The following is a 13,911-nucleotide window of genomic DNA, read 5'->3' as shown; positions in this document are numbered from 1 at the left end:
TCTTATTGATTAAAAACAGGTTATTCAGTTATTGAAGGTTTATGAAATTCTGTTCTTTTCTATTTTTATATAAGATCTAACATTCCTAATCAGAGTTTAAACTGCACCCCTCCACACCTATCATGCTTTCTTTACATCCCAGCCCAAAGTAATTTATACAGCATAAATAAGACATAAATGTGAGTATTTGATGCAAATTTGGGGCATGTGGGATTCTCCCAACCAGAGTTAGACAGGCGGGGCATTCTGCGGCAAGGTGGCTTGCTATAAAATGCCCCCCTCCCTCCCCCCCGAGCTAGAATGTTTTCCTTATGGCCCAGCCAAAATAAATTTATACAGCATAAATAAGGGATAAAAATGAGTATTTGATGCAAATTTGGGGCATGTGGGATTTTCCCAGCCAGGGTTAGACGGGGCGGGGGCATTCTGTGGCAGGGTGACTTGCTATAAGATGCCCCCGCCAGCCAGGGATGGATTGTGGACCGAGCCAGCGGGGCCGCTGCCAAGGGGCCCTTGGGGTGCAGGGAGCCCGTGGGGCCCCTAGCCCAAAACAATTTGCAACACTTATCAACAATGTGTTTTCGTTTGTCTATTTTAGAGGGCCTACATTCTTTGATCCTCTGCCTACAAGGGCCCCTGACCCTATAGGGAGGGCGTTTGGCTGCCAAGGGCCCTTGAATTGTGGTGGTTGTGGTGGTGGTGCTGGTGGTGGTGGTGGTGGTGGGGGGGCCTCGCGAACGTTTTGCCCAGGGGCCCATACAACCCATAATCCGTCCCTGCCGCCAGCTAGAATCTTTACCTTTTGGCCCAGCCCAAAGTAATTTCTACAGCACAAATAAGGGATAAATATGAGTATGTGATGCAAGTTTGGTGCATGCGGGATTTTCCAAGCCAGAGTTATACGGGGGGGGCATTCTGTGACAAGGTCGCTTGGTAAGAAGATGCCCCACTCAGCTAAAATATTTTCCTTATGGCCCAGCCCAAAGTAATTTATACAGCATAAATAAGGGGTAAATATAAGTATATGATGCAAGTTTGGTGCATGTGGGATTTTCCCAGCCAGAGTTAGACAGGGGGGACATTCTGTGCCAAGGTGGCTTGCTATAATATTCACCCCCACCCCCAGATAGAATCTTTTCCTTAAGGCCATGCCCAAAGTAATTTCAATAGCACAAATGAGAGATAAATATGAGTAACTGGTGTAAGTTTGGTGCATTTGGGATTTTCCCAGCCAGAGTTAGACAGGGGAGGGGGGCATTCTGTGGCAAGGTGGCTTGCTATAAGATGCACCCCCCAGCTAATGTCTTTTCCTTATGGACCAGCCCAATGAAACTTGTACTGTATAAATAAGGAGTAAAAATGAGTATTTGGTGCAAGTTTGGTGCATGTAGGGTTTTCCCAGCCTGTGTTAGACAGGGGGGGCATTCTGTGGCAAGATGGCTTAATATAAGATTTAGAGTCTTTTCCTTATGGCCTAGCCCAAAGAAATTTATACAGCATAAATAAGTGGTAAAAATGAGTATTTGATGCAAAGTTTGGTGCATGTAGGATTTTCCCAGCCAGAGATAAACAGGGGGGGGGGGCATTCTGAGGCAATGTGGCTTGCCCCCCCCCCCTCGTTAGAATCTTTTACTTATGGCCCAGCCCAAAGTAATTTCTACAGCACAAATAAGGGATAAATATGAGCAACTGGTGCATGGATTCAACAAAGTTTCAAAAATACTTTTAACTTTTTAACTAATTCATTCGCTACTTGCGACTGACAGCGAATGTATTTGCAAAGACGAGCATTGTTGAGAAGAAAAAATTACTGTAGTGTTTTAATGAAAAAGTTACCGTTACATTTGTGACGAATTACAGGAGGTTGTGAATGATAACTTAAGGTTCGAATGTAAAAAGGCATAATAAACAACTCCTTTGAGTTTTTTCAGTCGGGTTAGGGCAAGAAAATAAATGCACAACGAGCGTTCGCTCCTGCTGCGCCGGAGAAGCGACTTTGCCTTTAAATGGAGCGATGACGCAGGGGAGCAGGGGCGGACTGGCCATCGGGAGCACCGGGACATTTCCCGGTGGCCTGACGGTAGTTCTGGCCTGCCGGCTGCCGCTGTGCAGACGATCAGCCTGGCATGTGATAGGCTGGTGGGCAACTACGAATTAATTGACGGATCTCTCAATCTACGAATCAGGCAATGGCGGAGGGAAAATTACACTCCCACATGACCCAACGTCAGCGCACTGCCTAATATCTGGCTATATCCAGAGACAGGGTAAATCTGACTAAATCGTTCAAGAAATGGAGCGTAAACGCAGAGGAGGAGCAGAGAGGGAGCGTATAAAAAGGAAAAAAGCCCTGGCCGCAGACGCAGCAAGCTGCAAAATCCCAGCCATGTTCGCCAGTAAGGGAACAAGTTGGTCAAGATTACATTTACATTATATTTATAATAATTTGGCAGACGAACACTTTCATCCAAATCACTTAGATAATCACAATAGATAAAATTAAACCAACAAACGAGCAACAATATGTAAGTGCTGCTGTGCTGTGTCAAGTTTCGTTTCGTCTACATGTAGCATATTTTTTATATAATAAATAAAAATGAATAAAAAGTAGACAGAATAGTGTTAGTGGGTCAAATTGTTTTAAATAATAAATAAATCAAGTAGATGGTATGGAAAAGAATACAGTATTAGTTATTTTGATTTTTAATTTCTAGTCTACAATATATAGCCTACAATGTTTGTTTGTTTATTTATTTATTTTGAAAAGGTGACGAAGGAAGCGTCAGTAGCACTAGTGCTGCAAATGCTCCTGCTGTTGAGCTAGAGGTGGTGGACAGTTCAGCGTTTGAGTCAGAGCAGGAACCTTCAGGTAAAGTTTAAGATAAGCAAAACTAAACATGCAGGCAGCAGGCTATACTTTTTAAACAACATGTGCTTTTTATGATTTATAAGATCAGTAGTAGGACTGTGATTTTGGGGACATACAACTGATGGCTGCACAATTATAAATACAGATTATTGAACCCGCTTATTTCATATTGCAGAGCAACTAGATGTGCAGAGTGAGAGAGAGAATGATTCAGGGAAAGGTGAAGGAGACAGTGAAAGCCTTGATATCTCTTTTGATTATTTTGCCCGTCCACAGTCTAAGGATTTAGATTTTTTTTTAAGTATCACCCAATTCAAACATCTGAAAGAGCCATTCCTGATGTATTACATTCAAAAGATGGCACAAACAGAAAATGGCTGACATACAATGAAAGTAATCACTCCCTATTCTGCTCAGTATGTCTTGCATTTGCAAAACCTTTAGGCAGTGATTGATGTAGTGAAAGTTATTGGTAAATGTGACTGCAGCAGCAGAGGTGGCCTGGGAGTGGAGTCAAATTCCCGGCCTGAATTATTGTCCCAGTCCGCCACTGCAGGGGAGGCAATCTGTCTCAGGGGGGCAGTTTAGGGCACAACACCGGCTTGGAGTGGAAAATTGAGGTGGCTGCATCTGTATATGCCTGAACTGTTTTGAGGAATGCCCTTATAGTCTTGAGAATGTTAAGTACGTTTCATGAAATGCCAGGACTTCCAAATCTCATGTATCTGGCGTGACACTCACGCTTTCAGACTCTCACATTCGCAAATCTTACTGCAAGTCTGTATTTTCCACTACATATCTAAAATTAGCTACATTTAAAGCGTCAGGGTAGCTTGCAAGCAGTACAGAATATTTACAAGATAATAAAACTCTTATACATATAAATGCGTGTGCCGACTCAAATAGAAAATCTCACACCAGCCAGCTGACCAAAGTTGGCAACCCTGAAATGTGCAAAAAAAACTGAAGAAAACTAAAAAATGCACCACAGAAATGAGTGCCTTGGCATTTGCAGTTCACGAGAAAACAATGAGAAATCTGAGTGACCACATGCCTTAATTATTACTGAGGATTTTATGAACAGTGGTTAAGATGATGTTTTTGCTGTGAGAAATGTGCCAGAGCAATACAGAAAAACTGCAATACAGTATATCTGAAGTGGAAATGCAAACAGCAAAGCTACCATCGACTGTCAATGTGTATGTTTGCATTTGGTTTGCATGATGACGCGGTGAATTTCTGGAGAATACTGGCAGCTCCATTCCCCACGTCCGTTGCCACACCGGCAGACTGCAGTGCAGAGAATTTATACAGGCTCTTGGAAGATATTTCACTTTATAGTGAGAATAGATGACGTTCCAGCAAGGCTCGATCTAATAATCTGAAAACTCAGGCTTCCTCGGACTTTACTATAGCGATTAGGTTACTGTATTAAAAGCATTAATTTTAATTTGTATTTTTTTAATCCTGGTAGTCTTATTCTCCGCATAAGTTATTGTACATGTCGAAATGGAAACTGAACTTATATTCACAAACAAAATTTAAAGCACATATTGGCCTATGAATAAGTAAAATATTACCGTCACACAAGGCAGACCAAACATGGTTTTTGTAATAGTTGCTTCATTGGTAGAATGCACTCCAATGTGAATGTTTTCTGCTGACAAGGTAAGAGCAATATTATGTATATTATATTGCAATATTAAGAATTGGCGATATGCGATCGAGATATATAGCTTACGAGCCTAAACGTATTACATTTTAACCACCAAAATGTTTTGGCCGCAATATCTATTTCCATGACTGCCCCTGACACTTGGGTTACCAGGATGTCGATCATTATTTTCTTTAAATAATTCCTAAGAATTATTATTCAGAGGGAATATAAATGTTCCAAATGCTACACGGATTAAGTAAAAATGAACAGATAATCGATCACTTGTTACTGCATCCTTCTAGGATAAGATTACCGGATGTCTCGCGCAGTCGAGCAACTGATTTACTATTCCATTGTTATTCGACTACAAATGGAGTACCCGTGTTGCAGTTTATTTTCCTTGTGTTTTCGCACAGCAAATATTAAGCCTGCTTGCTGTCACGTTCAGCCATTTAGAAAAGCGCGTTCTTGACGTAAGTACTTGAATGCATTATTATTATTATTATTATTATTATTATTAATTTTATTATTGTTGTTGTTGTTGCAGCTGTCACGTATTGGCAATTCAGTTTTCCTCTGAGATCGTTTACTGCTAATTATGTTAACTTATTTATGCTGAAATACCATACTCGTATTTTCATGTGAACCGTACTATTTAACGATGCAATTAAAGATAATGATGCTTCATTGTCATTGTACAAGTACAATGTAGATTTAAAAATAAACAAATCAATTAATCTTGATTAGTTCAGAATTTAGCTTAAGATCACCGGTATCAATGTTTAAGTGTCACACGATATTGTGTACTCACTTTAAACATACAGGATGCTTTCATACAGGCCTATTAAAAAAATAATTAAGCATGCTTTTATTTAAGGAAATGTGGAAAACGTATAGAGTATAATTTCGAAATAGAATTGCGAACGATATTCCATTAGTACTAGTACTATGCTGAGGGAGTGTAGCAGTCATAGTGTACACGTATATATTGTAGCAGTTCTCTTGAGAGAGAAAGCCGCTAATGACACACTCGCACAGAAGTTATGCTCTTTGAACCAGTAATGTAACTGGCCAGGTTTTATTGCTTGTTTTTACCAGCCTTTAAAAATGCCAACTAGTTACCAGTACGTCCTCTAGAGACTAGAATGTGCACAAGCACAAACCCGTGAACAAGGCATCATGATAGAGGCCAGACTCACCGAGTTATCATTTGCCATTCCTGTTACATCCATGGTGAGTCTGGACATCTATCATCAGCTCGCTCATACAAACACAACACAAAGAACATGTGCAGCTTGCTCTTTTACCTGCAAACACCAGAACATGCACACATAATGAGGAAAACTCCAGCATAATCCCTGTTCCCATGATGCACCTCCCACAACAGCTAATGAGAGCTCCCACAGAACCATTACAATATTATTACATTTGGAGATCAAATCTTGACTTTACAGCTTTTTGAAATGCAATACTAATGGAAATGTGTAATCATACCATTTGAAACCTACAAAAGGTCTGGTGTTCTGTATTCAGTCATTTTCAGAATTACAAGGAGCTGTGAAATCATAATGTATTACTGTTTCAGAAAAAATACAGTTCAATTCCACAGGTGTTTTTTTAAGCATTTTGTTCTTGTCTTATGGTCCTTTCAGAGTCATGGGATAGGCATCACTGATATCAAATTATTGTTCCATTGGCCCAATATAATTGACATTCCACATATACTTGGGGTAACTTTATGTTTGAGGAAATTGTGCTTTTTTTCATCATTTATTGCACAGGGTCCATTTATCTTTACAATAATTTAACCTCTGTATCGATCTTATGTCATTATTACTTAGATCACCTTATTCTGCCTGGGTTGCAATGGAAATGATCTGTTGAAACAGATTCAGTTGTAGGTTAATTGGCATAATAAACCAGAACCTGAGAAATAAAAGGGACAGATTTATGTAATAACAGTTTTTATTTCTTGTGCATCAATCAAAGAAATATCATGTCATCAGAAATGGTTTTAAATGACCCATTAACGAAGGAGCCATAACTTCTCAACCTACCTCTTGCTTCATTGATTTTTCATAATTTTGTTTGATGTCTATAATTTAATGGTCCCTGGGTCAACATGGGAGGAGTGGTCTATTTTTTTCTCATTTTCAAACTCACTGCTTCTTACGATATAAGAATAATAAAACTAAACTGCAAATGCCTCAAAAATGCTTAAAACAAGATGTACAAATGAGCTGGAACGGTTCATTACTTTTTTGGCATATATATATATATATATATATATATATATATATATATATATACACACACACACACACACACACATGCCCAGTCAATACACCTGACCTGCCAACTAATAGCTATAGGCTAAGCATATGAACACCATACCTTGTTGTCAAATTTAAGGTTACATAATTCAATGACGGTTCATTTTTTTTCTGCGTGAAAAAATTGCCTTAGCTACACCATCAGTGTCTCCTCTGTAGCTTGCAAAGGTTCTGACAGTCCAACACGTAATGGTTGAAAATGAGCTTGCTAGTGCCTAACGTTAGCATAATGTCCTAAACTGGAGATAAACTGCAATGTACACAAGTGAACCATACAGAGTTACACTGAAATGTTTTTCAGACTACAATGAGACAGCAGAGAACTACTACAGGTATATGATTGTAAAGGATTAAATTCAGAAGAAGAAATTTTCAGTTGTTAGTTTGTCTCATAACAGTTAAACAAACTGAAATAGTTGGTAGCATACATTTCAAAAGCTAATACACTAAATAACAATTCAGAACTTAAAATTGTGCTCCAACATCGACAGAGAAATAATGTTACTCTACTCTCCTCATATCACAAAAGTTATGGAACATTTTCATGACATTACTGAGCTTTAGAAATTGAAAGAAACACCAACTGTCTCTACTTGTTTTCACCTGTTTGGATTGAGGAATGTTTTTGATTTGTTCATGCGAGATGAAACAATGCATGCTTTGGTGGGAGTAATCATTAGATAGATCACCTATGTTGGGTGATGTAGATACCGAGCGACAGTGAGTAGTTTTGCCGCCATTAGGCAATAGCCTTGGTCTATTGTGTTCTTATTGTATGAAACCTCAACTTACAAAAATGATGTTTTTATATTATGCGCATAAGGTATTATCTTAAGTGAGCTAGATAATCAGTGTATTGAGCACAGAGCTCATAAAATTCTACTTCAGTCTTCCAATATTTTACAGACATTCTTGTTACACCACTGATAGAGTTAGCCTCATATTCGATACTAAGTTTTCCAGCTGTATTCAATATTAAGTTTTCCAGCTGTAATATATTTTAACAACAGTAAGCCAGGCAGTTTTTAATCACAGATTCTTGATATCCAGTACACAGTGATGAACGCCGATCATTTTTGTGATTTGAGCCCTTTCACTGTTTCCAGCATTGTGGGGGACACTTGGTCTTTCTGGAGCTTTCTTACTGGAACCCCATTCTATGGAATAGTAAGTTGAATCATCCATCCATTCATTTTCCAAATCACTACTGGGTCGCAGGGGGTCCGGAGCCTATCCTGGAAGCAATGGGCATGAGGCAGGGAACAACCCAGGAGGTGGGGCCAGCCCATCGCAGGGCACACACACACACCATTCACTCACATATGCACTCCTATTGGCAATATAACAAGTCCAATCAGCCTCAGCTTGTTTTTAGATTGTGGGGGGAAACCGGAGTACCCGTAGGAAACTCCACGACGACATGGGGAGAACATGCAAACTCCGCACACATGTGACCCAGACGGAGACTGTAATTTTAAGTTCTTTGAGTTGGATATTTAAGTAACCTCATTACATGTAAAGGGTTTCTCGAAGCACCTCAAATATATTTTGAAGTTCCTTGGGTACCCTATTGGATATTTGAGGTACTTCTAGTTTTTACTGTGTAGGTTGAGGTCTGGAAAGCCTCTGAAGTTCTGAAGGAGGTTCTGCCCTCAGGCTATCAGACTACTGAATTCCGAAACAGTTATAATTGAGCTATGTCGTTTTTTTTTCTGTTTATTTTCCCTTTGGTTTTTCTTTTGTGTATTCTTTTTCAGTGTCACTTTTAATTCATTATTTATTATATTACTTTTTATTTTTTAATTTATATTACTGTTTTTATTATGGCCAAATTGATTATCTTTTATTTCACTGAATGTTACAGTCTGGATATAGTCTGAATATAGTCAGTCCGCATGTGACAAATAAAAATCCTTGAATACTTAATTACCATATTTAAAGATAGTTCAGGTCAGGTCTGACTGGGGAGCATACACAGGTAAAGTATGCTTTTTTTCTCTCTGCCAGAGTAGCTTTCCTCTAGATGCCCTTCAGGAAGGCTGCACGCACAATGAAGGGCTTGGAGGAAAGCCAATGTGGTCAGGCCAGTTTGGGATTGAAACTGATCTCGTGCCAAGACATCATCATTGCCTGATTTAAAGACACTCATTCAGTAGTATTCACCCATAAGGCAAACTCATTTAATAAAGCTGATTAAATACACACAACAGTATGAATGAGGGCATTTCCCTTTCACTCTCCACAGACTTGTCCCCTCACCCAATTACAATTGATGGAATACTGTTTAGTATAATTTCACATTTATTGTTATTGTTTAGTCCCTAGCCTCACCAGAGTATCAAACTAAGGGTGAGAACTTCTGTCAGCTTGTTTCTTGTGTAAGCTTCTACTTGAATACAATGGGTTTTACCTGCCTTCTGACTCTTATTACGATCTGAATTTTGTATACATTTTGCTCTGGATTGTGTTAACCCTTTTTCCCTATGATTCTTCGATTACATTCTGTATCTGTTATTCTACAGTATGATTCATTAAACCCACAAATTCTCCATTTGGATGTCAGACCTTAGGCTTTCTGAAAGCAATTTCCTCATTGTAAAATAAGGCAATTTCTCTCTAGTCATTTGGCCTTTAAGTGAATGATCAGGCTTATTATAAATCAAGAAATAACTAGGTAGGCACCAGTGAGTCCCGCATGGAGTAGACTTTTTTATTTTAGGCCTCTCCACTTGATCCACATAGTTATTTTCAGGAGTATTTTTATTTAATAATTTTTACAGGTGCCAATTCATTACGCATAGGTAACATATTTGACCATAACTGACTCAACATGCCCAAACCAAGTACTTCTAAAAAGATCGACAAGTTGGCCGATGAAGATGCTAAGGCAAACGCTGCAGTTTCTGACATGTGGACACCTGCGTAAGGCCTTACGGGTGAGACTGAGCCCAGTCCAACCACAGCAGATGTTTTACAAGCACTTGACACTATAAAGACTTTAATACATAATCAGTTCAACAGTCTGGAATCATCTCTGGCCGCGGTTAAAACTTCTTTGAGGGAGTTCGAGGACAGAGTGGATTGTGTGGAAACAGCTGTATAATCTCAAGAAGACCATCTCTGTGAAAGTGACAGGGTCTGCAAAATGCTGCAAGTTCAAAATGAAGGACTGAAACCTAAACTGGATGACCTGGAAGGCAGCTCACAGCGACAAAATATTAAAATTGTTGGTGTTCCCAAAGGCAGCGAAAATGGCCGCCCTACAGAATTTGTTGCCTCATTGGTGGTGGGCCTGTTCGGGAATGACAGTTTTGTAGACCCAGTCACTATGGACAAAGCTCACCAATCGCTGGGTCCTAAGCCCGCAGAAGGGGAAAAGCCATCCATCCATCATCCATCATCTCCCGCTTAATCCAAGGTCGGGTCACAGGGGCATCTCAGCAGGGAGGCCCAGACTTTCCTCTCCTCGGCCACTTCATCCAGCTCCTCTGGGGGGATCCCGAGGTGTTCCCAGGCCAACCGAGAGACATAGTCCCTCCAGTGTGTCCTGGGTCTTCCCTGGGGACTCCTCCCAGTGGGACAGCCCGGAACACCTCCCCAGGGAGGCGTCCAGGAGGCATCCTAATCAAATGCCCGAGCCACCTTATCTGGCTCCTCTCAATGCGGAGGAGCAGCGGCTCTACTCTGAGTCCTTCCCGAATGACTGAGCTCCTCACCCTATCTCTAAGGGAGAGCCCAGCCACCCTGCGGAGGAAACTCATTTCGGCCCCTTGCAATCGCAATCTCATTCTTTCGGTCACTACCCACAACTCATGACCATAGGTAAGGGTAGGAACGTAGATCGACTGGTAAATCGAGAGCTTTGCCTTTTGGCTCAGCTCTCTTCACCATGACAGACCGATGCAGCATCCGCATCACTTCTGACGCTGCACTGATCCACCTGTCGATCTCCCACTCCATCATTCCCTCACTTGTGAACAAGAGCCCGAGATACTTAAGCTCCTCCACTTAGGGGAGGACTCCATCCCCAACCCGGAGAGAGCATTCTACCCTTTTCCGGCTGAGGACCATGGTCTCGAATTTGGGGGTGCTGATTCTCATCCCAGCCGCTTCACACTCGACTGCGAACTGTCCGATGAAGCCAACAGAACCACATCATCTGCAAAAAGCAGAGACCTAATCCTGAGGTCACCAAACCGGACACCCTCATTGCCCTGGCTGCACCTACAAATTCTGTCCATAAAAACTATGAACAGAATCGGTGACAAAGGGCAGCCCTGACGGAGTCCAACCCTCACTGGAATCGAATCCGACTTATTGCCTCCCATGTGGATCAGGCTCTGGCACCGGTCATACAGGGACCGAACCGCCCTTAAAAGGAAGCCCGGCACCCCATACTCCCGGAGCACCCCCACAAGACTCCCCGAGGGATTCGGTCGAATGTGTTCTCCAAGTCCACAAAACACATATAGACTTTTTGGACAAACTCCCATGAACCCTCCAAAACCCTGCAGAGAGTATAAAGCTGGTCCATTGTTCCACGGCCAGGGCGAAAACCACACTGCTTCTCCTGAATCCGAGGCTCGACAATCCGGCGGACCCTCCTCTCCAAAACCCCCGAATAGACCTTACCAGGGAGGCTGAGGAGTGTGATCCCCCTATAGTTGGAGCACACCCTCCGGTCCCCCTTCTTAAAGAGGGGGACCACCACCCCGGTCTGCCAGTCCAGAGGCACTGCCCCAGATGTCCACACGATGCCGCAGATGCGTGTCAACCCGGACAGCCCCGCAACATCCAGAGCCTTGAGGAAATCCGGGCGAATCACATCCACCCCCGGGGCCCGGCCACCGAGGAGCTTTTTCACCACCTCAGCGACCTCCACCCTAGAGATAGGCGAGTCCACCGCCAAGTCCCCACACTCTGCTTCCATATCGGAAGGCGTGTCAGTGGGATTGAGGAGGTCTTCGAAGTATTCCTTCCACCGACCCAAAACGTCCCGAGTTCAGGTCAGCAGCGCTCCATCCCCACCATAAATAGTGTTGATGCTGTACCGCCCTGAGCCGCCGGATGGTGGACCAGAATCTCCTCGAAGCCGTCCGGAAGTCGTAAGGACTCCAGAAAGGGTGGGTATTCTGAACTGGCGCTTGGCGTATAAGCGCAAACAACAGTCAGGACCTGTCCCCCCACGCAAAGGCGAAGGGAGCCTACCCTCTCGTCCACTGCGGTAAACCCCAATGTACAGGTGCCCAGCCAGGGGGCAATAAGTATGCCCACTCCTGCTCGGCGCCTCTCCTAGGCGGGCAACTCCAGAGTGGAAGAGGATCTGACCCCCCTCAAGGATACTGGTTCCAGAGCCCAAGCCGTGTATTGAGGTATGCCAGACTATATCTAGCCGGAACTTCACAACCTCGCACAGCAGCTCAGGCTCCTTCCCCATCAGAGAGGTGACATTACATGTCCCTAGAGCTAGCTTCTGCAGCCGAGGATCAGACCGCCAAGGTCCCCAACTTTGTCCGCTGCCCAACTCACATCGCACCCGACCCTTATGGCCCCTCTTATAGGTGGTGAGTCCACTGGAGGAGGGACCCATGTGCCTTGTTTAGGCTGTGCCCAACCAGGCCCCATGGGTGTAGGCTGGCCCACCAGGCACTCGCCATTGAGCCCCTCCCCCAGGCCTGGCTCCAGGGGGGGGGCCCAGTGACCCACGTCCGGGCAAAGAAAACAGTGGATCCAAAATATTTCTCTTCATTAGGGGTCTTCTGAGCCGCACTTCGTCTGGACCTGTTTGTCTTGGGTGACCCTACCAGTGGCATAAAGCCCCAGGCAACATAGCTCCTGAGATCATTGGAACATGCAAACCCCTCCACCGCGATAAGGTGCCAGCTCCAGAAGAGGAGGGGAAAAGCCTCGTACTATAATCGCTAGGTTGCATTACAGTATTTCCAACAAAAAGAGCAAGTTCTACATATAGACAGACAGAAAGCTCCCCTCCAATATAAATAGGGCAAAGTTTTCATTTTTCCAGATTACACAGTGGAGGTACTGCAGCACTGGCGAGCATTCAGCGAGGTTCTTAAAAAGTTAAGGGAGAAAAAATTGAAGCATCACTTTCTTTTTCTTGCGAGACTGAGAATTTTTCAAGGCACTGCCTGGAAGATTTTCACATCTCCCAAAGAGGTTTGAGATTTTGTTGAGTGCAAAATGAAAAAGTGACCTGTGTGATCCATGGTGCTGTAAGTCGTTTGTTACTCGTGCATATGATGGAAATGGTGGAAAATATCCAAAGCCTTTTGAGTTTTAGTTTGTTACCCCTAGGGTTAGATAGTGCTTTCAATTTGATGCTTGGGAAATCTGTACAACTTTGTTTGGGGAAGCGTATAGGGGGTTGGTGGGTTTATGGTGAATGTTTGTTTTTTGTCTTTAATTGTGACAGCGTGTTTAATACTTCCATATATTTGGAAAAGAGGCAATAAGTTTTGCGTTCTATTTCATTTCTCAATGAGTAGTGATGTGAATCAGATAGGATTGGAAAGCATTAAGCTTGTGTCTTGGAATGTAAAAGGAATGGCCCACCTCATTAAAAGAGGAAAAGTATTTGCGCATTTAAAATCTCTCAGCGGAGATATCGCTCTTCTGCAAGAAACGCACTTTAAGCACTCAGAGCAGCAACGGCTGAGGTGTCATTGGGTCTCTCAGATTATTCAGTCGTCATTCTCATCAAAGGCAAGAGGTGTCTCTATTCTAATATGCAAGTCCTTACCTTTCAAATCTGCAGATATTATCAGTGAACCAAATGGCCGCTTTATTTATTCTAGTGTCTGGTCCTATTCACACTATGTCAGTAGTGCTGTTGAACTTCTACTTCCATATAATAACAATACACACCTGATTCTTGGGGGTGACTTTAATTGTTTTTTAGATCCCTATTTGGATAGGCTATCATTGCCCCCCTCCTGCATTAAAAGTAGTTTCAGTTCTAAATGATTTGGTTAAGACATTTAATTTAGTAGACATTTGGAGGCTTCAGAATCCAACAGCAAAAGATCATTCAT

At 42.6% G+C, this 13,911-nt stretch overlaps 1 protein-coding gene across 1 annotated transcript in view; it reads left to right on the top strand.

The window, feature by feature from the left end:
* The first annotated feature begins 4,115 nt into the window (after positions 1 to 4,115).
* The window catches only part of klhdc8a (kelch domain containing 8A), a 96,809-nt gene continuing 87,013 nt past the window's right edge, over positions 4,116 to 13,911 (top strand). The window contains exons 1-2 of the mRNA XM_049022581.1: positions 4,116 to 4,537; positions 4,943 to 4,999. The gene's annotated coding sequence lies outside the window, so the exon portion shown is untranslated. The remainder of the gene's footprint in view (positions 4,538 to 4,942; positions 5,000 to 13,911) is intronic.

Source organism: Brienomyrus brachyistius, chromosome 8, assembly GCF_023856365.1.
Source record: "Brienomyrus brachyistius isolate T26 chromosome 8, BBRACH_0.4, whole genome shotgun sequence".
Lineage (NCBI taxonomy): Eukaryota > Metazoa > Chordata > Actinopteri > Osteoglossiformes > Mormyridae > Brienomyrus > Brienomyrus brachyistius.
This window is presented reverse-complemented; position numbering and strand designations above follow the sequence as displayed.